Source organism: Ambystoma mexicanum, chromosome 3q (genome assembly GCF_040938575.1).
Source record: "Ambystoma mexicanum isolate Mex_15411 chromosome 3q, UKY_AmexF1_1, whole genome shotgun sequence".
Lineage (NCBI taxonomy): Eukaryota > Metazoa > Chordata > Amphibia > Caudata > Ambystomatidae > Ambystoma > Ambystoma mexicanum.
In genome coordinates this window covers 936,758,373-936,782,214 of record NC_090926.1, presented here as the reverse complement: position 1 = coordinate 936,782,214, position 23,842 = coordinate 936,758,373, and the positions used below count along the sequence as shown (strand labels likewise).

Genomic DNA, 23,842 nt, shown 5'->3' with positions numbered 1-23,842 from the left:
AAACCTTTACAAAAAGAATAATGTTTGCGAAAGAATAATGCCTTTCCAAAGATAAAATTGCGATAGGATCTCTGAAACCAGGAAATAATTGGAAAGTCCAGAGAATGTCAACCAGGAGACTCGCTGAGCCGTGTCGTCTTCTTATACTTTGTTAGTATGGTGAGTTTCTCTGAGACTTTTACTATCGCTACAGTGAGCAATACTTCCTGGCCGGAGATCAGTCTATTCCAGAATGCATTTTGGCTTAGGCTCGCTTCTCTGTTTACAAATCTCCTAAGTAAAGACACTCTTGTGGCCCATGTGCCTTCGCACTCCAGCAATAGATGTTTCAATGTTTGGAGATTCGAAGTTTTGCAAATTTCACAGAATTTTGTTGCCTTCTCTCCCTGGTTTCTTTGAGCTAATATTTCTCCTGTATGGGCTAGGTTCAATCTCAGTCTGAGAAAACTGTTTCTTATCTCTCGGTCTGGGAATTTTTCCAGGTAACGTGGCATAGTGCCAAGTTTCCTATCTACTGTCAAGAAGGAGTTTAATGTTTTTTGGTTTCTAACTCCTGTGATTGTTTCGATCCAGTCAGCCACTTTTAATTTTTTTTTTACTTTCAAGGGGTTTTGCAGAAGGATTTCTGTAGAAAGATCCAGCCTATGCAGAATCTGTCCCATCTTTTCTTCTAAGCTCGATAGTTGATTTGATTTTTCTTTCTTTAGATGTTGGTTTATATCGAAAAAAAGAGTGGACCTGCTGGCTATGATTATATTGCGATAGAGCGACAGAGGTTTCCACTCTGCACAACAGCTCAAGGAGGTCAGACCTAGTTCGAATCTCAGGCAGACTGACGAGGTGCACATTGGTAGGGAAATGGACGATTTCCAAATAATTCCCTCAATTTTGTTCCAATCGTAGTTCCACGGCAGAGGTTTTGCCTCTAATCCATAGAGGAGGACAGGAACTGCTTTGCCTATGTAAAATTTCTTGAGTGGGGACAATGAAAATTTACAAAATTTTCCGTTCAGGTTTTTCATTTGTGCGATGATTTTCGAGGTCTTGCTGAGAATTGATGAAATCACTTTATTTGCAGTTGGGTGGGCTAAGACTTCATATCCCAGGTATGTGAGCTCATCCACTCGGGGAATTGCCTTATTGTCCAACACCCATGTCCTTGATGTTACCTTTTTTCTTGGATGTTTAAAAATCAGGATCTTGGATTTTAATGGGTTAATTATTAGGCCGTTTAACTTGGCATATTCATTGAGTTTGGACAAAAGATGTTGCAGTCCCAATGCTGATCCATCCAAGAGAACTAGATCGTCCGCATAGGCCAGCCAGTGTAGTCTTCTGCTGTTAATCCCGGGACAGATGAGCGACGCCGAGGCCAAAAAATCTCCAATATCTGATAGAAATAGGTTAAAAAGCAATGGTGCACCCAAGCATCCTTGTTGTACCCCTTTGAGGACCTGGATTGCTTTTGAAAGGTTGCCGCCGTCATCCAGCCTCACTCTAATCGTGGTATTTTTATGTAGTTCAATGAGCATAGCCAGCAGGGGGGTTGGAATTCCCCAGTTGTTCAGTTTCTGCCAAAGGAGTGATCTGTCCACCAGATCAAATGCCTTGGACAGATCTACCCATGCCCCATACAGTGGGGAGCCTTTTTTCTCATTTGAGCTTTCGCTCAACAGGTTCAGTATAAGTTCATTAATGCTAGTAGAGAGACCCTTCCTGAAACCTGTTTGATTCGGGGGTAGAATCTCATTTGAGTCCACCCATAGAGAAAGTTCCCTCAGTAGTATTCTCATGAATATTTTACTGTCTATATCCAAGAGGGCTATGGGTCGATAGCATGTTGGACTTAGCCTATCACCCCCCTTGAAGAATGGAATGATAATTGCGTTCTTCCACGACGGTGGGAAGGTTTTTTTCCTCAGGATTCCTTGATAGAGATGAAATAGCAGTTTTGACCATAGTTTTGGGTGGCTTTTTAACACCTGATATGTGAGGCCATTCGGACCTGCCGCTTTTGAGGTAGAAGATGATGTTATGAGTTCTGAATTCCAGAGACCAGGTGATATTGCAAAAACTAATGACTCTTGAGCCTGTTGCTTCAAAGTTCTTGGCTAGGTAGTCTACCCACTTGTCTTCCGGGACTAAGTTGCAGAGAGAACTATTTTGGCCGGTTTCGAGTTGATTTAATACTGCCCAAAAATTTCTGCAATTATTTGCACCAAGAAGCAGAAGCATTCTCACCCCATCCTCTTGTATTTTTAAATGCTTGTGGTTCTTGGACCAGTTTCGGTAAATTTGTTTGGTCTTTTTAAGCTTTTGGATACAGCCTAGAGGATCTTCTATTCTGGTCTGTCTTATACTTCGCAATGTTTGTCGCAGGGTTCTTTTCCTTTTGAATGTTTCCTCGTCGAAGTGATGGAGATGTGTCTGTTTCTCCACCATTTGCACTTCACTTGGTTGGCAGATGGACCATACAAACTTTCCGAATCTTTCTGGATGGCATTCTTCGGCCAATGTTGAGGGATGAACTACTGCGAAACGGTCGTTCAAGTTTTCCCCCCCATGTTTGTACTTGACTACTTTCAATTTCCCCTTTGAGCCTTCCAAGTCCTGTCTGATGCGTGGGTTTGTAGAGTACTGAATTTCAGGAAAGTAGAGTTCCAACCTCGCATGATCACTTCCCCCTTCCCAGTCTAAGGTGAGATAAGGAGGGTGCAGGGTAAGTGATGGTGAGGCAAAGATGTAGTCTATTATTGATTGCATCCTTCCCTGGCGCCATGTTGGTCCGGGATTACCCGTGCTGCTATCTTCTTCGGATATCATATCAAGATCCTATGATTGAAAGAAGTCCCGCCATTGTTTATCTTTCTGTGTGGTGCTGTTTTTAGGTAAGTTATTTCTCATATTTCCTACACTAATGAGATCTGTGTTCAGGTCCCCTGCTACGACAATCTGTGCTCCTGTATGATTAATCTTAACCGTGGAGAATAGATCATTTAGAGTTTCTATGTAGTCTCGGAGTTTGGAGCTAGCTGGGTTCCAATAGATGTTTACCAGAATGAGAATGGCCCGGCGGTCAGTCTGTCCTATCTCTGCTTTACAGGCCTGGATACCCACTGGATTATTGCAAAGCGTTACAAGATTTTTAATGGCGGAGTTTTTAGTTGCTATTATCATACCTCCTGCTGGTCTTCCTTTAGCTTTTTGAGAGGCCTTGAGATTTTGCACTGTGAAACCCTCTATCTCGATGGGGTTGACTAACCATGTCTCCTGGAGCAATACGATATCATTACGCTCTAAGAGGTTGTTTTTGAGTTGCTTTTTCCTCAAGAAGTTTGGGCCTCTGGTATTCCAGGAGACTAGTCTGAGGCCCCTCCGACTAAAGATTGTTCTGCTCCTCACCCAATTTCTGGAGGACTTGCGAGATAATTTCTGGGAGTTTAGTTATCAAATCATCTTTTAATCTGAGACCACTTGTTGCGTTGCTTTGGAACCCTCTCACAGTTCCGGCAATGCCCACGGCGGTGGGTACGGATTCCTCTCCTGTCCGTTTATGCCACAAATGATTTCCAGATTTGCCTTCTTCCTCTGATTCATAAACCCAGAGTCCTTCATTAGCCAGATCGTCTTTATTGATGATGAGTGCCTGTTGTGCCTTTCTTGAGGTGAGAGCTATCTCCACAAAGAATTTATCTTCCCTGAATGGGAAGGCAAAATACTCAATGTCCTCTGAAGCAAAAAGAAAAAGATTGTAGTTCTTTTGGATTTCAGACAATAAGACAGATCTACAGAGTGATGTCTTTTTGCTCTGTTTCTCTAGTCTGAGCCACAATCTTGGGATTGTGTAACTTAATTCCACTACTTCCTCTTTTCCTGCGGTAGGGGTTTGTTGTTTTTGTTCGCTTTTCTCTCTTCCTCCATATTGAGGACACATTTCAAGGTTTTTAAATTTCCCGGTCCCATTCCAGCAGTCAACTTCACTGAATATGAGGCTTGATGATGTCACATCTTTGGTGACTGGTACGGGAAATGTATTTTCTTCTTGTGGTGCAGGAGCCTTTTTGCCTGACGGTTTTAGAAAAATAGGGGCCATTTTTTTAGGGACTTGCCTGGGCTCCATGCTGAGTCCCTTTCTTGGTTCTTTATACAAATTTTGTTTTAAGAATATTGGGGCAATCTTAGTATTTGTGTGGGCCAGTTTACTTTTTTGGTTATTAGAAGCTGCGGGTAACGCAAATACAAGATCCGTTTGCATGCCAAAATTTGAAGTTTAGACCTTAATTGCACTAGGACTCTCCCTGCCCGTTGAGCATATCTTTTTGCCCCGGTTTTCCTCATAGGCACACTTGCTTGAAAGAGCATCATGTACTTCTGAGGTTTGTGGTGAGTTAGTTGCTGGAGATGCAGTAGCAATGGAATCAACTGCCTTTTCAGCTGTAGGAATAGTCAGTTTTTTCAGGAATATGTTTGTCCCTGTTTTCTTTTTTGCCTTGTTTTCTTGATTTTTGGGTTTCTTCGTCGTTCTACCTGATGATTGAAAGACAGTGGCTTCTATTTGTTTGACTCTTTTGTTCCTTTTATGGCCCTTTTTCCTTCTCACTCTCTGTGGTACCTCGAAGTTCTGACTTGGACTATCGGTCGAATTTTCTTTTTCTTCCTCCTCTTGGGTTTTTTGAGGACTGTTGTTAATTTCTTCTATATGGTCGACTTCAACATTTGCCAGCCTTTGGAATTCTTCCAAGATTGAGTCTGAGAGTGGTGTGTCGTCGAAAAAATCTTTTGGCCCTTCTTCATTTAGTGTCTTGTTCTGGTTTTGCAATTTTTGAATTTCCGATGGTATTATCTTTAAAAGTTCATGGGTAGTGACATTGCTTTTTGCCCCCTCTTTCAATAGGCTTTGAATTTGGGCGATGTCTAGCCCCTGTTTAATGCCCTCTATTTGTGTTTCCTTTAAAATTGGAATCAGAATGCTGTTCATGATATTATTTACTGCAACCATGGTTGATTCGTTTTTAGCGATTTCCTGCGACATTTCCAATAAATGGCCTGCTTGTGTTTGCACCTCTGTTCTTAGAAGTTCAAACACTGAGACCAGAGAATTGAGAACATAGCTCAGAGCTGCCAGTGTGTTTTCGGATGCCATTGGGAGCCCTTCTGGTGGGGTGGCCAATGGCTCTTCTTGTTGATTACGGTTGCTCGGTGAAATTGCCGTAATTCCTTGGGTTTTGTTTGTTGAAGTAGTATTTACTTCTGACCCCTCTGTAGGTGTATTTCTGGCCGGAGTATTATGTTTGTGTGTTGGTAGTCGCCAGGTAGTGTCTAAAATGTCCTCTAGATCGTTGGTACTCTTGTTCCTTTTCCTAGGGAAGTGGTCGTTGATTCTTGTCTGGATTTTTTCAGTTGTCAGAGTATATTCTAACCCTCTTTTCCATATTTTTTGGATGTTGAGATTGGGGAATCTTCCTGCTGGAGTTTGTTGTGCTTCTATATGGGTTAGAGTCTCCTGTGAGGTTACTGGGTCTGAGTCTGAGACAATAGGAGCCCCCCTCCCTGACTCGCACCCTGCCTCTAAATAAGACCCTTCTTGTACATCCATATCTTCTTCAAGAGGTGAGCTGCGCAGTCTCATTACAAGTATAGCGGTTATTATTTAAAGATGTTAATGCGCACAAGACAGAGATTTATTTACCTGTTTGGTATGCCTCAGACCGCCAAACAGCCGCACAACAGCCAACGCCCTCCACCCCTACCGGGCTCAACGCCGCAAGGGTGAAAGCGGATGCTTTTTCAGTGTGTTTTGGGTCACGTGACTCCTCACGTGAGCAGCAACGAGGCTCCGACCCCTCCTGGGAACGAAGCGACACGCTGCCGGTATCCAAAACAGCTGATGGATTAATTTCTCCGTGCACCCTCGATTTCCTGGGTCTCTGTTGGACAAGCAAGGTCCTCAGCACAGGCAGCACAGACAACGAAAGAGAAAATACCATGTGACGAATTAGCTGCTGATTGATGGAAGCCTTTTGTATCTAAGAGATTACAAGAATCTACTTCCTGCAAAGCGACATCATTTTCTGTTATGCTTGGCTTCCTGTTCATGTCATGAAAAAATGCATGTTTAAAGATACAACACTGGTAAAGACAGTAGGTGCCTTTCAGGCAAGTGACAATCATGGGAAGATATAGGAAATTACAATTCCATTCGTGATTTCCATGTGGTTAACAGAAGAAAGAAAAACGTGCCTTTGTGTTCACTAGGCATCTTGGCACCTTTAAGAACACAAAGCCAACACTGCAAGCATGTGCATGTCCCAGGCAATAGGCTTATAGTTGGATTCATTCAGTATGAGTACAAAGTTAATCAGAGTGAGTAATATACATCGGAAAGGGATCAATGACATGGAGAAGTGCTTCCATTTTCCTTGAGAAGAGTGCTTGATCACAGGTGAGCATTCAATATGTCGACAGCTATGCAGCAGCAACAGGCAGAAGAAGGATTGGGGGAGGTGGGGAACTGGCCTGGCATTTCTGGGTTGTCGCACCATCTTTGGCTATAGGATTGTCATCTGCAGTGCGGTGTACGGGAGCCAATTTTTCATACTGTTGTATTGATACCCTGGCTGGTTTTGTTGGGGTCCCTATTGGAAATCATTTTGCGGTTTTGCCTTTGGATTTAATCGTCTCTCCCAATTTCCCATAGTGTTTTGTGATATTCTTGGGGAGAGGGGTAGAGCCTACGTAAAATGTGCCTTACTACTCCCTAATGATGGGTTCTCATATGAGATCAATGGTTTGAGTGACTCTGGCTATTGGACTGCTGAGATGAAAGTCATATTTAGGTTAATACTAGGGATCCAGCATTTCTTCAGCCCTCAGTTCATCTGCATTCTTTGTAAGTTTTAAGGGTATTTAACATGGGGTAGGGCTCTTATTTAAAACCCTGAGATCTTTTTGCCCTGTCCCCTGACACAGTCTCCAATGCCCTCTGTGGCTCCACCTCAAGAAGCCCCACGACACATCCCCTGCACCACTGCACCCACACACGCCCTTACCTTCACGTATTTATTGCTATTCATGCTCATTTCCTTCCCCACGGTCCTCCAAATGTAAACCATATGAAAATAGAGAGGGGACTATGTGTATTTGGTGTGCAGTAATAAAATTGCGGCAAAAAAGCCATCTGTAAAATAATTGCAGCAAAAATGCTGTGGTTTGACACGGTAAAGGTGTACCTCTTATACCATTTAAGGGGAACGGGAGTTGCCGGAGTGTCCCTCGCTTCCTTTAAATGGTATAATGGGTCCGGGGATTTTGGCGGTATCCCCCGCATCCATTACATGGATTGCGGGGGCAAAACCACAGCCTTTTTGCCATGATTTATGTGTAAACAGGCATTTTTGCCACAATTTTAACATATGGAACCGCGTTCTTCCCATTCTCATGTCCATGGTGTCTTTCTTGATTAGTAGGCTTTTTTAAAGATGAGAAGTGTCCAGTGCACTGTGCACAAGCGATTTCTCGTGAAAAAAAAAACAAAAAAAGCATCTCTATTAGCACACCAGCTGTTTTGTAGGGGTGCTAATAGCTATACACCCTTCTCGTTTGGTAATTCTTGGGTAGTTATGATTCTTGAGACCTCATTTAAGGCCCTTGCTTTGGTTGAGACCAATACCATAGTCCGCTGGTTGCTACCACCAAGAAAGCTCCAGGTTCATGGAGTGTTGCTTACATTCCTTTGTACTTTGTGACTGAGGTAAAAGGATTGAACTCACTTATCAGTTTCCTGAAGTCCCGGCTTGGTCTTTGATATTGTTGTATCCAAGGAAACAATGGAATGTGAGCAGTGTATAGAATATTAGGTCGATGAAATGCATTATTTATATATTTTTGCATTTGTAAATCACGGTCAAACCCAAGGGTAGCTGGGCGCTGATTGCAGGAGGAGCAGTGGTAATAGGGGAGACACAGGGCAGGTACAATTTAAGACACAGTAGGTCAGTTAAAAAAGCAATTGTTAAAAGTTACCCATCATCAGTGATATTGTTAAATTGGTTGTGCCGAGGTTTGTGCTAGGATGGATTTGGGTGGGCTTTATTTATTTATTTAATTATGTATTACTGTTTTGTAAAGCAGCAACCACAAGACAGTCACTTATTAGCACCCCAAGTGAAAAGAGGTTAAGGAAAATGTGGAATACTGCTTTTAACATTTCCTTTGGGCATTTGTAATATTGAGACATTTTAATAATGAGTAAGCCCCAAAAAGCTGCATTTCAGAAATTCGCAGATTTAACATTTTTGCACATCTTGATTCAATCCATGCAAATGTATGTATAGATAACATGTGTATAATGTCACCCTACTTAGAGGCATATCAACTTCATATGTTTGAAGGCTTGGATCGTTTGATTTATATCACGTATTGATCAAATCAAATAAGTAAGGGCATGGGAGGCCTGGACATGTTAATCTCTCCTTACAGTGTGTCTGTGGATCTGAAGAAGGGGCTGGCTGTTTTGAAATTACCATCTCCTGGTAGTGTTAAGGATAACCTATGTTTATTTACAGGTTTCCCAAATTCTTAGAGGCATTTCATTTACAAAATTGAGCATGTTTCTGCCTGCAATGATCAATACTTTGGCAAATGATGTTCTCATCTAGATTCAAGATCAAGAAATCGGTATCTCTGACCATGCAAAAAAATTCTGACCATCGATTCGGGCAAGTGTAAAAAGAGGTCCTGGAGAAGCACCCTGAAATTTGGTATGCTTCTGGATGCAAACTATAATGCGTCCTTAGGAAGTACAATTACACCATTGTAGCCTAAGCAGAATTAAAGGTGCACAGTAGAGGGGGACCCTTTTCATCAAGCCTTTCATTTGACAAGTGGCAACACCACTTTTCCCCTAGCCACACCCCCTGTACACCTATAAATGTGATTGAATTCCTATAATTGTTACATGCATGTTATATTCATGTTATATATATTTTATATACATTTGATTGATCCCAGAAAATGTTATATTAATTGGATATACATGTTATATACATTTCATTGTACCCCAGTCATTTTTACATACATTTTATATTAATATTATATACATTTTATATAAACTTGATGCCCCAAAATGTGTAATATATATTATAAATACATTTTATATCAATTCAAAATGTTTGATATACAATTGGTAAGGCTTGCAATACATGTGATATACAATTGATATAAAATGGATAAGAACCCCAAAAATGTTTAATATATTTTGATAAGACCTCACCAGAATGTTTATTATAAATTTTATAACAGCCCAACATTTGTATATAAATTTGATATAAACTTGATATAAAAATGGATAGGAACCCTCGTTTAGGGCATACGGCTACTGCAAAAGGGATACGGCACACTTAGTACCGTATTTAAGCAATACGCGCCACTGACAATGACCGAGGCTCAAGCTAATGAAAATTGCCAATGACACCCTACACTATATGCAAAAATCAGCTGACAGTCTTTCCACTTTTCCCTCTGTACACAGCGGCAAGTGTAAACAATGACTGCCAACCGGCTATTTTGCACTGACCCAGGCACGGTTTAGACCAGATTTAAAGCGTGACCACCACTGTCAGACATCTCACTGCTTCAGCCAAACATGGGTCAAAATGTAAAATGTAAAACAAAGGCTGCCGAGGACAGACCCCGCACCTAACCTCATATTAAACACTAAATATCCCTTGTTTACCAATCCAGATCCCAAACCCTACCTAGTTAAGCCTAAAAACCGGTTCTGTTTATTGTTTGCAAATTATGAATACAATATTTTAACCTTCAACGGATATCTGTGGCGAGATCTTAATGCAGGGAGCTATTATAACTGTTGCTCAAAAATACATGACCCCTGAATTCAGTAACAGCATTTCACAAATCGTTATTTTTACATTCTTGATCAAAGACATCCAGGTAATTGAGGACAGACTGAATGTGTGCATATAAGAACAAAGACAATGTTTTTAGGTATTTATCACAGCGGAACACATGCGACAATGTGCAAAAACCTTGCACTACCTCTCGCAATTCGACAAACCAGGGCACGTCACAGCTTGCCAGGGCCGTTACACATGGCTTTAATTACTCTTTGTGTGGGAGAACCCTTGCACTGAGATGTCCATAGGCTGTATACTGACAGAGTGTATACACGTGGCTACGCTGTATCACTTTCTTTATATGATCTGCTGCATGCAGGCTTGCATTCAATGAAAAAAGCAAAACCGTGTGTGTCAGTGTACAGCCCCGATGTCCCACCCAATGGGTATGCACCTCCTGTACAGGCTTTGATCAGATGGTTTGCAGATGACATGGAACAGCTTTTCATTATTTCACCGGAATGTGACTCACCCCAGCTTCATGCTGATGTCGGAGTGGTGCAGCCCTTTGATTCTTGTTGCATACCATGTGATTTCTATTCTGTGGGAAATTGATATTGATATTGATATTTTATTTCTATCGCGCTTGTACACAAGTGTTTCAGAGCGTGACAAGGCAAGGGAGGGTAACAGAGGAGAACAAAACAACAATTTTACTAGGCCCAGTGACATTGAGAATGTGCAAGTGCATGGGAGAGAGGGAGGGGAAAAGTGCATGGAAGGGGGGAGAATTGGAAAGTGCGGAGCAAAGGAGAAACAGATAAATAATAATAATAAATAATAAATAATAGAGGCAACAAACAGTGGTAGTGCAGCCAGCAATTTGCAATTGCTGGATATAAGGCAGCAGACAGGGTAGGTCTGATAAGTGCAGGAAGAAAAAAGGGGGGACTGCAAAGGTACAGATACAGACCCCAGTGCAAGGGCTAGCTCGAAGGCAGTGCAGGTGGGTGGCAGAGTGAGCAAGTACCTGGGCCCGTAGTACAGAGGATGGCCAGGTGCATGGTGCCAAGAGAGAACAGATCAGCAGGGGAGAGTGGGAGCAAAGGCAAAAGCAAAGAGGAAGGTCTTGAGGTGCTTCTGGAACCGGAGATGGTTCTCCTCAAGTTTTAGAGTGGCAGGGAGGCTGTTCCAGAGGGAGGCCCCAGCCGAAGACAAAGATCTACCCTTAGCCCTTTTCTTTGAGAAATGACTGACCCTGAGGGAGTTAGAGAAGAGCTCCAGTGGGGAGGTATTTGCCGAGGGATAGCTGAAGGTATTTTGGGACCAGGCTCTAGAAAGCCTTGTGGATAATGCAGAGGGTTTTGAATTTAATCCTTGCATCCACTGGGAGCCAATGGAGAGATTTCAGAGCTGGAGAGATATAATCCCAGGGCTTGAGGCCAAGGACAAGTCACACAGTCCTGTTCTGGATTAGTTGCAGAGGGCGGAGAGTAGAGGCAGGTAGATTTAGAAATAGGCTGTTACAATAGTCCAGCCTAGAGAGAACCAGAGCTTGGGACACCATGAGCTTCTGGGGGAAGGAGAGGAAAGGCAGAGTACCTCTTAGGATGTGCAGTAGGAAGTTTGACTTTTTAGAGACAACAGAGATGTGGGCGGAGAAGGAAAGTGTGGAGTCAAACATGTCCCCAAGGTTCTTAGCCTTGCAGGTGGGGGTAAGAGGAGGGCCAAGGGAGGTCAGCCAAAAACGGGAGGGGAAAGGATGGTGAAGTTGTGCCGATGAGGAAGATCTCCGTCTTGCTGGCATTCAGACAAAGATCATTGACGGCACACCAATCTTGAATGGCAGGTAGGAAATCCAAGATGAGAGAGGGAGAGGAGGTGGCCAAGGGCAGCCTGAAAATGAGTTGAGTGTTGTCAGCGTAGCACTGGAAATTTGAGCAGAAAATGGCAATGCAGTAAACCACAGTTGCCAGGTATTGGTTGAAAAGCCAGGGTGAAAGGTTAGACCACTGTGGAACACCACAGGTAGAGAGGAAGGTAGATGATAGGAAGGAACCAAGTTGTACCTGGGAGGGTGGATAAGAGAGGAAAGAGGTCAGCCAGGCCAGAGCCTGATCAGTGATACCCAGGTTATCACAGAGATGGTTGAGCAGGATGGTATGGTTGACCGTGTTGAAGGCAGAAGAGAGATCGAGAAGGATGAGGACATAGGGAATGTTAGAGTCATGGTTGGAGAGCAGATCGGGTATTGCAGAGACCAGGGACAAGATGAATTATCCACATCCAGCGCTAGGCTAGTGCGAGATCCGATCTGTTAACAGGTCCATTGTTTCATGGTGGCGGCAGTCCGCGAGATAGAATGATGCAAAAGACAACAGGAGCCCTGGTGACTGCTCTGTTATTTCCTGAGATTTTCACAATGACGCAGGGTATCAAGGCGGAAGCAAAGCCAGATGTTCATACACATGATGAAGCACTTTCAAAACTGCTGATGGCAGCACTGTGAAGGTATGGCAGGAAACAGCTGGGCCGATTGGAGCACAGACATCAGGGATGGTGAACTAGTTTTAAAAGGGGTGTTGGCCATGCTGTGGTAGATTGTCGAACACATTTGGAGTGTACATTCTGGAGCGCAAATTGGATTTCTGCAGTTGATAAAGTGCAGCTTGTTTAAAATTGGGAACCCCACTGGATAAGAGCTCCAACAATGCTGTGAGTTTACAGCTGGCTGAAGGAGGCTGCAACAATCTACTGAAAATGCCCAGGGGCTAATTGGATCCCCCAAAACTCCACACTTGGTCCCTGTTCATCCCTGCTGATCCCGGTGGAGATATGCTGATTGCAGGCGTGTGATGGGGTTACTGACACGGATTAAGTGAAAATGTAATTTACTGTCAGTACCTGTACGTGGGCTCACCTGTGGAGGCTTGGAAAATCTCTTCTTTGTGGGTTCAGTCTTCCCGCGTTTCTTAGAGATGTGGGTCTCGTGGAGGTAAGGACTGGTTTCCTCCGACACCACTCTGTCGAGTAGTCAGTTGGGGGCTTAGCCTAGGTGAAGCAATAACTCATTAATTCCCAGGATGGCTCTGAGTCACTGCAGTTCAACAATACAGGGAGAAGACAACAGGATTCCCAGGGAGGATAGGAGTGGTCTGGAGGCAACCGCAGTAAGTTCAAGGATTCAGAAGCCCAGGGAGGAGTAGCAGTGGTCTGAAGGCAACCACAGCAAGTTTGAAGGATCCGGAAGCCCAGGAATGAGCAGCAGTGCTCCGAAGGTAACCACGGCAAGTTTGAAGGATCCAGAAGCCCAGGAAGGAGTAGCAGCAGTCCAAAGGCAACCACAGCAGGACTGCAAGGAATCGGCGGAGGCCGAACACTCCAAGAAGGGTGGAGAGAAGGATGGAACCGCAGGGCAGAGGTTCCAAAGGTAAGCGAACAGGAACACAGGGAAAACAGCATCCAATAATCTCAGAAAGTATGGAACTTTGAGACGCACCATACTACAGGGGCGGGGTGCTTATCAAGCTATTGAGGAATTCCCAGGAGCTAGACCGCAGATCTGATACAGCTTCTGCCATGTTGGAGGGCTTGTAAGGCGCTGTGGTATTTTGCCGTAGAGACCAGGAAGACTAGAGGGGACAGAACTGAGGTTTCATGACATTTACATTAAGTATGTGGAGGGCATGTGTTTCCCAGGCAGCTCTTTAAAAATGTTTAAACGTGGTGGGAGCTAGCTATTTAATGGGGTATTTACACATGCTAATAGGGCTTGTTATTTGAAAATAACATAACATTTTATGTGGCACGCTGCATGCCCCAATGCTTGATTTAAATGAGAAACTTTTTTTAAACATCTAATGCATTAGTGAAATACATAGTAGTCTATAAAGAAACAGTAGCCTTATCGCAGAGGTTTATCAGAACACATGCTGGTTTAATTTAAACTTGTTGATTGGTTTGAGCTTTATTATTGGCTTAGTGTTGTGTGTAGCTTTCACATGTGTGTTGGGACAGCTGATACTGGGCATTGATTATGTTGGGTCACGAATTAAATGTATGTGCCTGGTTGGTATGTGTTTCATTGGTATGGATAAAGGTGCATTGTGTCGATGTATTGAATTAATAGATAAAGCAATGGGTGCAGTGCACTTAGAAGGGTTATAGGAGTTGAGCAATGCAATTTACATGTGATAATCTTAATTATGTGATAATCCTGAAAGCTATGTTTGGGCACTCTAGTCTGGATACTTGGTGGGCTTTTTTAAGCGTGTAGCTAATGAAATGTGTGTTCTAATGTATTGAACCCCTATACAATGAATAGGCTCCCCCAATGTTTTTATATGAATGTGATATAAAAGAAATAAGAACCCCAAACAATGTTATATACATGTTATATATATTTTGTTTAACTTTGATCAACCCTGGAAAATGTTGATATTAACTTTATATACATTGTATATACATTTGATAGGAAAGCCAATTGTTTTTCTTATAAATAATTTTAATATACATTTTACATAAAGTGTGTGTGTGTGTGTGTGTGTGTGCGCGCGCGTGTGTGTGTGTGTAAGGTCCTCAGGTAGTGGTTAATGTTTAAGCCAATATTTCAGCATGATGTGTTGAGAGCCTATTTTGAAATCCACATTCTGATTCTATATTCTTGTGTATTTATTTAGAGACACCATGGATTCTAACAGAGATACGCTGTCATCAGTTGTGGATTCAAGCATTGAGCCTATGGAATTTTCTGAATCCTTGGAAGTGGAGAGAGCGTCCCTGCAAGGTGCTTTCTTCTTTGATGCTTCAAAGCCCCACAGTTCTGTGGGTCCAACCAGGGTGTAAAATGTTTTTTGCACAGCTTTACAGATCCATGATGAATTTGGGTCCCCAACAAGGATGCCAAATAGTTTATGTATGTCTATAAGGGTCAATGGTGGATAGGGTACCCCAAAAGGGATGTTAAGTGTTTTTGGGGTGCTTCAAGGGTCAATGGTAAATTGGGGACCCCAACAATGTTGCCATATGGGTATTGTGCTGTTCTTTCAATGGGGTTTGACAACTGGCACCTTGGGAATGTCGGGGAAGACGGCTGAGCATTTGGAGTCCACAAGCCAGAGGACCCACAGGGGTGATGGAGCCCACTGTTTTACCATTAAAAGGGAGTATGCATCTAGGGCAGTGTAGCTATCAAGGCAGCTGGCTGTCTGCCAACTGTGGAACGTTATAGGTCATTGAGACCCCCAACCGGTGCTACAGAAGATGCTGGTGGACAGTAACATTGATATAAATGTCCAATCATATTTAGCAGGTGTGGAAATGGGGCCCCTTGTATTGCCCGTGCCATCATGCATGCAGGCGGCTGACCTGGGGTTGAACCATTGTTATAAAAGCATTCAACAGCCACAAGCCAGACGGGTGATAAAGTGTGAGCTGGGGCCTGGGGATGTACATTTTGGGTGTTCCAAAAGACAAACACCTTGGCATGATGTTGTTGACAAAGGGGGCAAGTCTAGTGGCACCCATTTAAGACTAAAGAAGAACAAAAACTGGCCTAATAGGGGAACAAAGGGGGTTGAATCTATGATTTATGTCAATGTATCAGAACTGCAGGGGGTGGCATCAACAGACAATTGTGTTCAACAGGGGGTTGACTCAGCTCAAGGAGTGGTTGTCATTAGCGATGAAGATGATATTAGAATGCAGGCTACACTAGTAGCTGATGGGAAAATGTTGCAGGTTATAACTGAAGTTAAAACAAATATGGTTGCCTGTGAAGTTGAACATATTTTAGACAGTAGTGTTAATGGCCCACTGAACCCAATCAACAGCTCGTCTGTACATATAACATCTATGCAGCTGTGTTTATCTGCCCTGCCTTAGAAGGAAGACATTAGTATGGGGAAGGGAGAATGTGAGGGGGTTGTGGGGGATCTGGGGGATGTGGGACCACGTGTTAGGCTGGTTAATTGGATTGGGGGTCGATAGACACAGATGCACCATTGGCCACTATAGAGGCTGCTGATTTAGAATCCATAATTAATACAGCCACTCAGGAGATTCCCGACATGGCACAGGCCATATACAATATACCACTTGAGGCATTTCTTGACCAGTGTGTAAATATGGATAATTCTGGCAATGTTGTAAGTGAATATTATCCACCCGATTTGTTTGATGTCCCCGAGGTGGCTGTAGTTGATGCTCAAGATGGTGCGGTCTGTAGTACTGTAGCTGCCAATGAAAAAGCTGCATGTGTTGATTGGACTGCAGACCCTCATCGGGGTGTAAATGATTAGCATGAGGGGTGTGATAATAAACAGGTGCACCCTGTTAACATTGCAAATGACCCCAGCACTAGTATTATGACTACAGACAATGGATACATATAGCTTGTCTTAAATACAACAAAAAAGACCCAGAGTGGAAAACAGCAGTACAAACAGATGGGTAGCCCCACCTTAAAATAAAAGTTATACAAATAACTGGCCTTGGTCAAAAGTTTAAAGCCTTACTGTAAGAATAAGAAAATTGTGCATATCGGGTGATTTTGAACATGTGGAGGGGGTGGTGTCTATACTACAGGGGAGTTGCTAGGTCTGGAAAAGACCCGGGGCTAAGCTGATGTCGGAACTGTTGGGACTGGGGGCTAGCTAATCTTTTGGCTGTAGCTCCTGAGATTCTACCCGGGGCTACAACCAAAAGATCAGGGGATATAGCCCCCTTAGCCCTCCCTAGCAACGCCCCTGCTAATGAAACAGCTGCTTGAGGGTACTACAGTTTTAGTGGCAGGGTCTGGAGGGTCATCCACGAGTGGGCATGCTGACTATCCCAATGCCTCGATAGAAAAAGCCACTGACTAGCACTGCTTCCACTTTATTTAAAATAAACGCTTCACTTTACACATGTGAGTTTAGGCAGCTCTTTGTAATGATAAAACACTTTTTGTATTTAAATGATTGTCATCGGGAGGATACGCGGCAACGTACCCGCCTTGGGAGCAAGACGACATGGAGCAATACAGGTTAGATCCCCGGATCCGCGCTTAGAAACCTCTGGGTATTAAGCGCGTGATACATAACCTATGAAGCAGCACACCGGGCGAGGTGTCGAACACTAATCCTGCATGCTATTGGCTTGTTTAATTGTGATTGAAATTAAGTCTTGCCTGACAAATGTCACAGAGTCCATCTCAGTATGTAACAGACACATCGTAACGCCAAACAATAGTGTGTGGTTGTGAGCATGTATATGTTTGTTTGTGTGTGTATGCGTGGGTGTGACACCTGGGGGGCTGTGGATGGCTGGCTGGATGCCACGTGAATATTTCAAACCCCAAAAAGTGTAACCCTAGGATATTTTCTCCTGTACGGAATGGTCGCAAATCCAAATAACTTGAACAAATATATCATGTTTCAGCCATATTTAAAACATCAAAAAATGTAACTCTGGGATATTTTCTCCAGAATGGACTGGTCACAAATACAAATCATTTCAAATCAATATATTGTGTATCAGCCAACACACGTTGTGACCAGTGGTCTTTCTCAAGGCTGATATGCATCATCTGACATTTCAGTTTCCCATTGACCAGTAAGTAGTTTGCCCTCTTTGACATATTGTAAGTTAAGAGAGAATGAGAGAAGAAAACATAGAAGAGATAAACAAAAGACAAAGAAAAGAAATCTATGTATGATTACAATTCAGTTGGTTATAACTGTTCTTGATAACTTACTATTTACATATCCCATGACCTCATGCAACTCCTGTGCTTGTTATATATCCTTTGTCAACCCTATTTGCAGGCCTTGTGAAACAATCACAATCCACTACCAAAATCCAATTGTATTTCTTATTCACTTATCCATGCCACATGCACTTTGTACCCATGCGCATGCAAATTGCACTGCAAAACTCCTTGAATAATGTTTTTCATCATGACAAACTAGTCAAGGTTAGTGATTAGCATTCCAGTGCAGTTAGCTCTGAAGTAAGCGACTTGCCAACCAACCCATATATTGAATGAGGGTGAATTTCACACTCACTATGTCAACTGTGCATGCAGCATAAAATCTGAGGGTGAGCCGGGGACCAGCATAGTAAACAATGGAATTGGTTTATTTTTTAGAGAGTCGCATCTAAAGTCAATTCAATACATGGATAGGATTGTCCTCTGGCGTAGATCAAACGATGATGTTCTGATGATCTACACAGGGGACCGCAAACAACTCTAAAAATGTATAAACTGTCTTAATAGTAGAAAAAGGTACCTAGAATTCACTTCTTCCTCCTCGAAAAAAACAGTACACTGTCTGGATCTGGAAATAAAAGCAAAGAATGGACAGCTGTGGACCACTGTGTTTAAGAAAAGCACAAATAGGAACTCTCTGCTACAGTTTGACAGTTTTCATCCCAGAAAAGTAAAAGAAAACTTACACTTTGGACAATACCTCGGATACAGGAAAAACTGTTCAGAGGTTAATAGATATGATGATCAAGCACAGGCACTCACGGCTTGGCTAAGGGAAAGAGGATACCCTAAAAAAAAACTCAAGCGAGCAGGAAAATGAGTAAGGATCATCCCCAGAAAAAAGACCTATACAAGAGCAATGTATGACTGCAGTGTTCAGCTATTAATCTAAATTCAATCAAATAAAAAAGGAAATTCAGATACTATGGGCAATACTGAATGTTGGAGATACTCTGCTGGCTACACCACATTTTGCCAGAAAACATATGAGAAATATTAGAGATACTTTGGTGAGATCTTACCAACCAGGGAGCCCCGCAACAGTACATCCTACGTTATGGAACACCACACACTCGATGGGACATACACCATGCGGTCCCTGCTCAAATCTGTAGGTCTACAACGTTAGACCTAGGCTTAAAAAAACCCTGGCGACATATGAGCCTCAACAACTGCAATACCAGTGATTTGGTCTACTTGATTACGTGCCCCTGCCTTCTCAAATACAACGGCATGACCAGCACACTGATAAAAAAAAAGATACAGGAACATAAATCCTGCATACAGAACTAAAAGGGTAACGCCCCACTAGTAGAACATTTTCTGGAACAAAAACACAGAGAATTTGATCTAAAATGGACAGTAATAGAAAGAGTGACATGCCCATAAAGGAATGGTGAGATACATTCTTTGCTACTGAAGAGAGAACAGCGATGGATCTTTTGATTATGCACTGACCAGCAGGGTATAACTCAAAACGAAGTGGGGCAAGCTCTGGCTACGCTCTAATGGTATCTCGTGGAGGGGGCCCATCTAAAAAACGAATCTAAAAAACGAATCTATAACCTTGGGGGAGTCATTAACAAACATCTATAATATTATCATATCACTGTACACTGAGGTTCATTTAAGCAATTAATGTTTTATCTGGGTAATTACAGATCATTCTAATAATGAGCAAGAACATGTGATCTGCAAAATAGGGATGGACTACTGCCCGTTTTAGGGCAGATGGCATGCATCCTCCAAGGAGTGACAAGTCGACTAATGTTCCGAACGCTTCCTAGAAGAGAGGGTCCAGCAGTTTTGAAATTGTAGGTGAGCATAGGACACATTAGCCTTAAAGTTATTTTATAGATTAGCAATGGATTTTTGACATAGAGGGGCAATGGCTGTCAGTCTCTGGGTGTGAGATAATTGTATCTGTGCCAGGATCTGGGCTGGGCACAATGATATTCTGTCAATTGTTTCTATTTTCTGAGGAGAATAAGAGATACTAGTTTATTTCATTATTGCAGTGATGGTTTGATGGGATTGAGAACATTGTTGGTAAAATGTTCTTATGAGGCGTTGGATGCAGATATGAGGGGGTCAGTAAACTAGCTTTTTTTTTGCTTCATGGTTCGTTTTAGTAGTGAGGTAGCTGAGGCTTTTAAACAGATTAGGTGTGTACTATTTTTGGTTTGGGCACTTGGGTTTTCAGAAATGTATGGCCTAGGGTTGAGCGATGGCATTAAAGGCAATGTAAAGGTGCTTTTTGAAGTTCTTAATAAGTAATGTAGGATATGGATACAATGTTAAGTGATTCTTGTTTTAGGGTATAGTGAGGGCTTAACTGTTACTTAAAGAGTCTGGACTCAAGTGTGCACACTTGATGGGGAAGATAGTGAACGGGAATTTATCTGAGACATATGATGTGGAATGTTGATGGTTTATGGCTCTGATGTACTTGACTGAATTGATTTCGTGTCCAGCGGGAAGCTGTCTAGGACCCCTAAGTAAGTACTTTTTCACTTGTTGATTAGTAATACCTTCATGACTAAGGATATACTAACACAGATCTAAAGCAACAAGTATTGTGAAGAAATGAGAACATAATTCTGGGAGAGCAGAAAAAGGGCACCAATAGAAGAGTGAATATTCGACTTGCAGACTATGAAATATTACAACCCTATGTGGGAGTGTCATCCATTCATATTGCTCAGAACCCAGGAGTTGCCTATACATGCCTTCCTCCTCTGCCTCTCTAAGTTTCCTTCTCCTCCTACCTCAAGCTCCCCCTCACCTCCCATGCTCCTTGCCACTCAACTCCTGCCTACCTTACCAGCATATCATTTATAAGTGATACCCTGGGTAGTGAAGTCCCAGAAGCCTTTGTAAAATGCCCTTGCTGTTCTTGTGTCTACTAATCTGGGCGCCAAGCTTTACCACCCAGGACAGTCCTACAAACCAGTTATCAAAGCTTAACACTTAAAAGGGAAGAGGCATATTGGAATATGTGGGCCTTGTTCAGTTAACTTTATGCATGAGGGTCCAGTATCATGTTCTGTAGATGTAGTATGCAGTAATATTCAGGGATTTAGGTTGTTTGTATTTGTTCTGGGCTTGTCTGTCTCTTAAGATGTTGTTATACCGACATCATCATTTAAAATGCCGGGATGTAGCAGAGCTGCCCTTCCCCTGGAGTGATACTTCCTGGGGGAAAACCAACCCTGATGAAACAACTTCTCACTTTCCTGCCATCCATCAGTGAGTTGCAAATATAATATAAAATAACATGTTAGGCCAATAGGCCAATAAGAGTGGTTGTGTTACAAGTCTAAGATGAAAACTATGTAGATAATCCAATATTTTACTGGTCTTCCACTCATTCTCCTCACAAGATGAATCATTCAATGAGTGAACTGGAATTAGTAGACATAAAGGAGGCTAGTACTGAATTGACATTTGTTAGTGTGTTCTCAATTTTCTTGAGATGTTCACTGATCATAACAGAATACAATTGTTGTAGCAAATCCTGTAAAAACTTGACAGTCAGAAGAAAATACTGCCTGTGAGGGAGCGAGCAGTCTTAATCGGCAGTGATTATGGTGGGCAACAAAAACCCTTTATGGTGAATGTGTTTTTACAGGCCAGGCGAGCAAGGCCCTAGCTTCTGTTATCAGCCTGCACCTGGGTCACGGGCTATGAGCCACTCCAAGCCACATGACACGTGAATATAACATTCCTAACAGCATTCCTCCTAGTCTGTCATTTAATTATACGATGACATTAAAGCTTACTTTTTTCAAAGCATACTGTTTTTATATATTTGTATAACATGATTTGATTTGATTTATAATTCTCATAGTTCCTCATTATAGGGAAAGCCAGACAGAGGGCCTCATTACACGGTAGGCGGTAAGGCGGTAAGGGTTTACCGGTACCGGTATTTTACCGGTACCGGTAAACCCTTACCGCCTTATTACGAGGTCCCTTTGCGGGTTGGTGAATTTAACGCCTGCTTTTTGCAGGCGTTAAAAACCAACCCGCAAAGGGACCAGGGAGCTAATAACGGTACCGCAATTTCCGGCACCGTATTTAGCGCCTTCCCCATTCCCATAGAGCCCTATGGGGCAAAAATGGGAATGGGGAAGGGCAATGGGGGAAAGGGGAATTACCGCCCCACCAACCTTGGAATAGGGTGGTAATTCCCCTTTCCAGCAAGGCGGTGCGGTATTTTACCGGCATGGACCAAGGTGCTAATAGCACCTTGGTCCATCGCCATCCGTGTAATGAGGCCCAGAAACTCTTTCTATGCGCAGACAGACAGCCGAACCATTCTGCCCATTTCAGTTTTGTCTGACAATTTAATATCTGAGTGTTAATGACCTTTGACTTCAAGTGCAATATTTAGATTCTTAAATATTAACCTTATGACTTCAAGACACCAGGGATTCCGTATAGTTCATAGCCATATGTTGGAGAACGCTAGTTGTTTTTTCAATAAGAGCCACGTCAGCTACATATTTTAATAGCGAAATTTGGCATGCCACTGTTGCCATGGTATTGCTATGGTCATTAGTATAAAGCGCAAACAGCAGGGGGTTCCAAAATGCATCCCTACCTTACTCTCCGAACTGAAAGGAAAGACCATGTTAGCAACTACCCGGCCTTAGCCCAGATTGAAGGGTCTTCCTGAAATCCTTGGAGTGCGTTATAGATTTAGAAAATGACTGAGTATCTTATTCAACCTGAAAATCTCCATCAAGGATCCATGTCACAGTCAGAGACATAGGATAACTCCTTGAAGGTAAAACCCATGATGTGTCTGACTGCTTGTTTGCTAAAAAAGCTCCCATACATTTAGGGCCTGCTCAATGGTCCCTACACTCTGGCAGAACCAAACTGATCTTCCTTAACTGGGTATTTTTAGAGAACACCAAACCTTTGGCATACAATTCTATTCAAATAATTTTGGATGCACTGTCCGAGAGTTAAATGGGCTGATAACCTGCCAGGTCCCCACTAGAACATTGTTGGTAGATAAACCCAATAATAGTTTAGTTTAGTTTATTTATTTGTATTGTGCACCTGGCCCAAAGGCATCTGGGTGCATTTCTTAAATGTACATGGTTACAGACAACAAACAGTGCAAGGTGGCTAAAGCCACCCTGTGTACAGGATATTTACCGGTATACAGGAATACAGGAGAAAATTAGATACAATACAACCATGATATTGACAAGGTAACAGGAGAATACAAGAATAAATACAAAAGTAGGTGTGCAGACAACACACAAATTTACAATAGGATACAGATGTTAAGCAGTAAATGTACATGGTGATGCATGTTAGGTGCATGTCGGAGCATGGTCCTCTGCAAAGAGCCACATTTTGGCTTTACTGTTGAATAAGTGGTAAGACGGTTCAGCTCTGAGTGGGTTAGGAAGTGCATTCCATAATTTAAAAATGAGGACTGGGAAGCTAGACCCGCTTGCCTTTTGCAACTTAAATCTGGGCATGGATAAGGTATGGGCTTGGGCTGATCTCAGACGGTGGGATGAGGAGTGGGGGATGACACGGTTAACTAGGTACACAGGGGCCATATTGGACTGTGACTTATGGGTGAGTGCAAGGGTTTTGAGAGATATTCTGTGAGCAACAGGGAGCCAGTGTAAACTGTGCCTGGTGTCAGAGATGTGAAGTTTCCTGAGGATGTTAAGAGCAGCCCTAATGGCATTGTTCTGCGTTACCTGTAGCTTGGTAATGTTCCTTTGGCTAGTCCCAAGTTAAAGGGCATTGCAGTAGTCAATTTTAGTGATAATGAGAGTTCTGGCCAAGTTTTGCACTTGGCAGCACTGAAGAAGGGTCTGCATACAGTGATAAGTTTGCATGTATAGGCTGAAGCCGAGACTACAGCGTTAGTTTGTCTCGTGAGGGATAAGGTAGAATCAAGATAGATACCTAATGTTTTTGCATCATTGGATACCTTGATTGTATTGCCGTCAATGACAAATGATTTGAAGGCGGGGTCCAATTTATTGAGTCTATGGTGGGATCCTAGGATAAGTAACTCCGTTTTTTCATCATTTAAACAGAGCCCATGATGCGCCATCCAAGCCTGGATAACTAGGTGAACATCATTGAGGGCTTTCAAGTCAGTTGCATAGTCACCAGTGATGGGGATGAGTATATGGGTGTCATCAGCATAATTGGTATACGTGACACCCATACAGTCAAGAATATCAAAGAGTGG

At 42.7% G+C, this 23,842-nt stretch overlaps 1 protein-coding gene across 8 annotated transcripts in view; it reads right to left on the bottom strand.

Moving 5' to 3' along the window:
- Nucleotides 1-23,842, bottom strand: part of KCNJ16 (potassium inwardly rectifying channel subfamily J member 16) — an 803,454-nt gene that overhangs the window by 215,341 nt on the left and 564,271 nt on the right. The window contains exon 3 of one of the 8 annotated variants that reach the window (XM_069655088.1): nucleotides 10,387-10,455. The exons of the other annotated variants lie outside the window; for them this stretch is intronic. The gene's annotated coding sequence lies outside the window, so the exon portion shown is untranslated. The remainder of the gene's footprint in view (nucleotides 1-10,386; nucleotides 10,456-23,842) is intronic. 8 annotated transcript variants of the gene reach the window in all.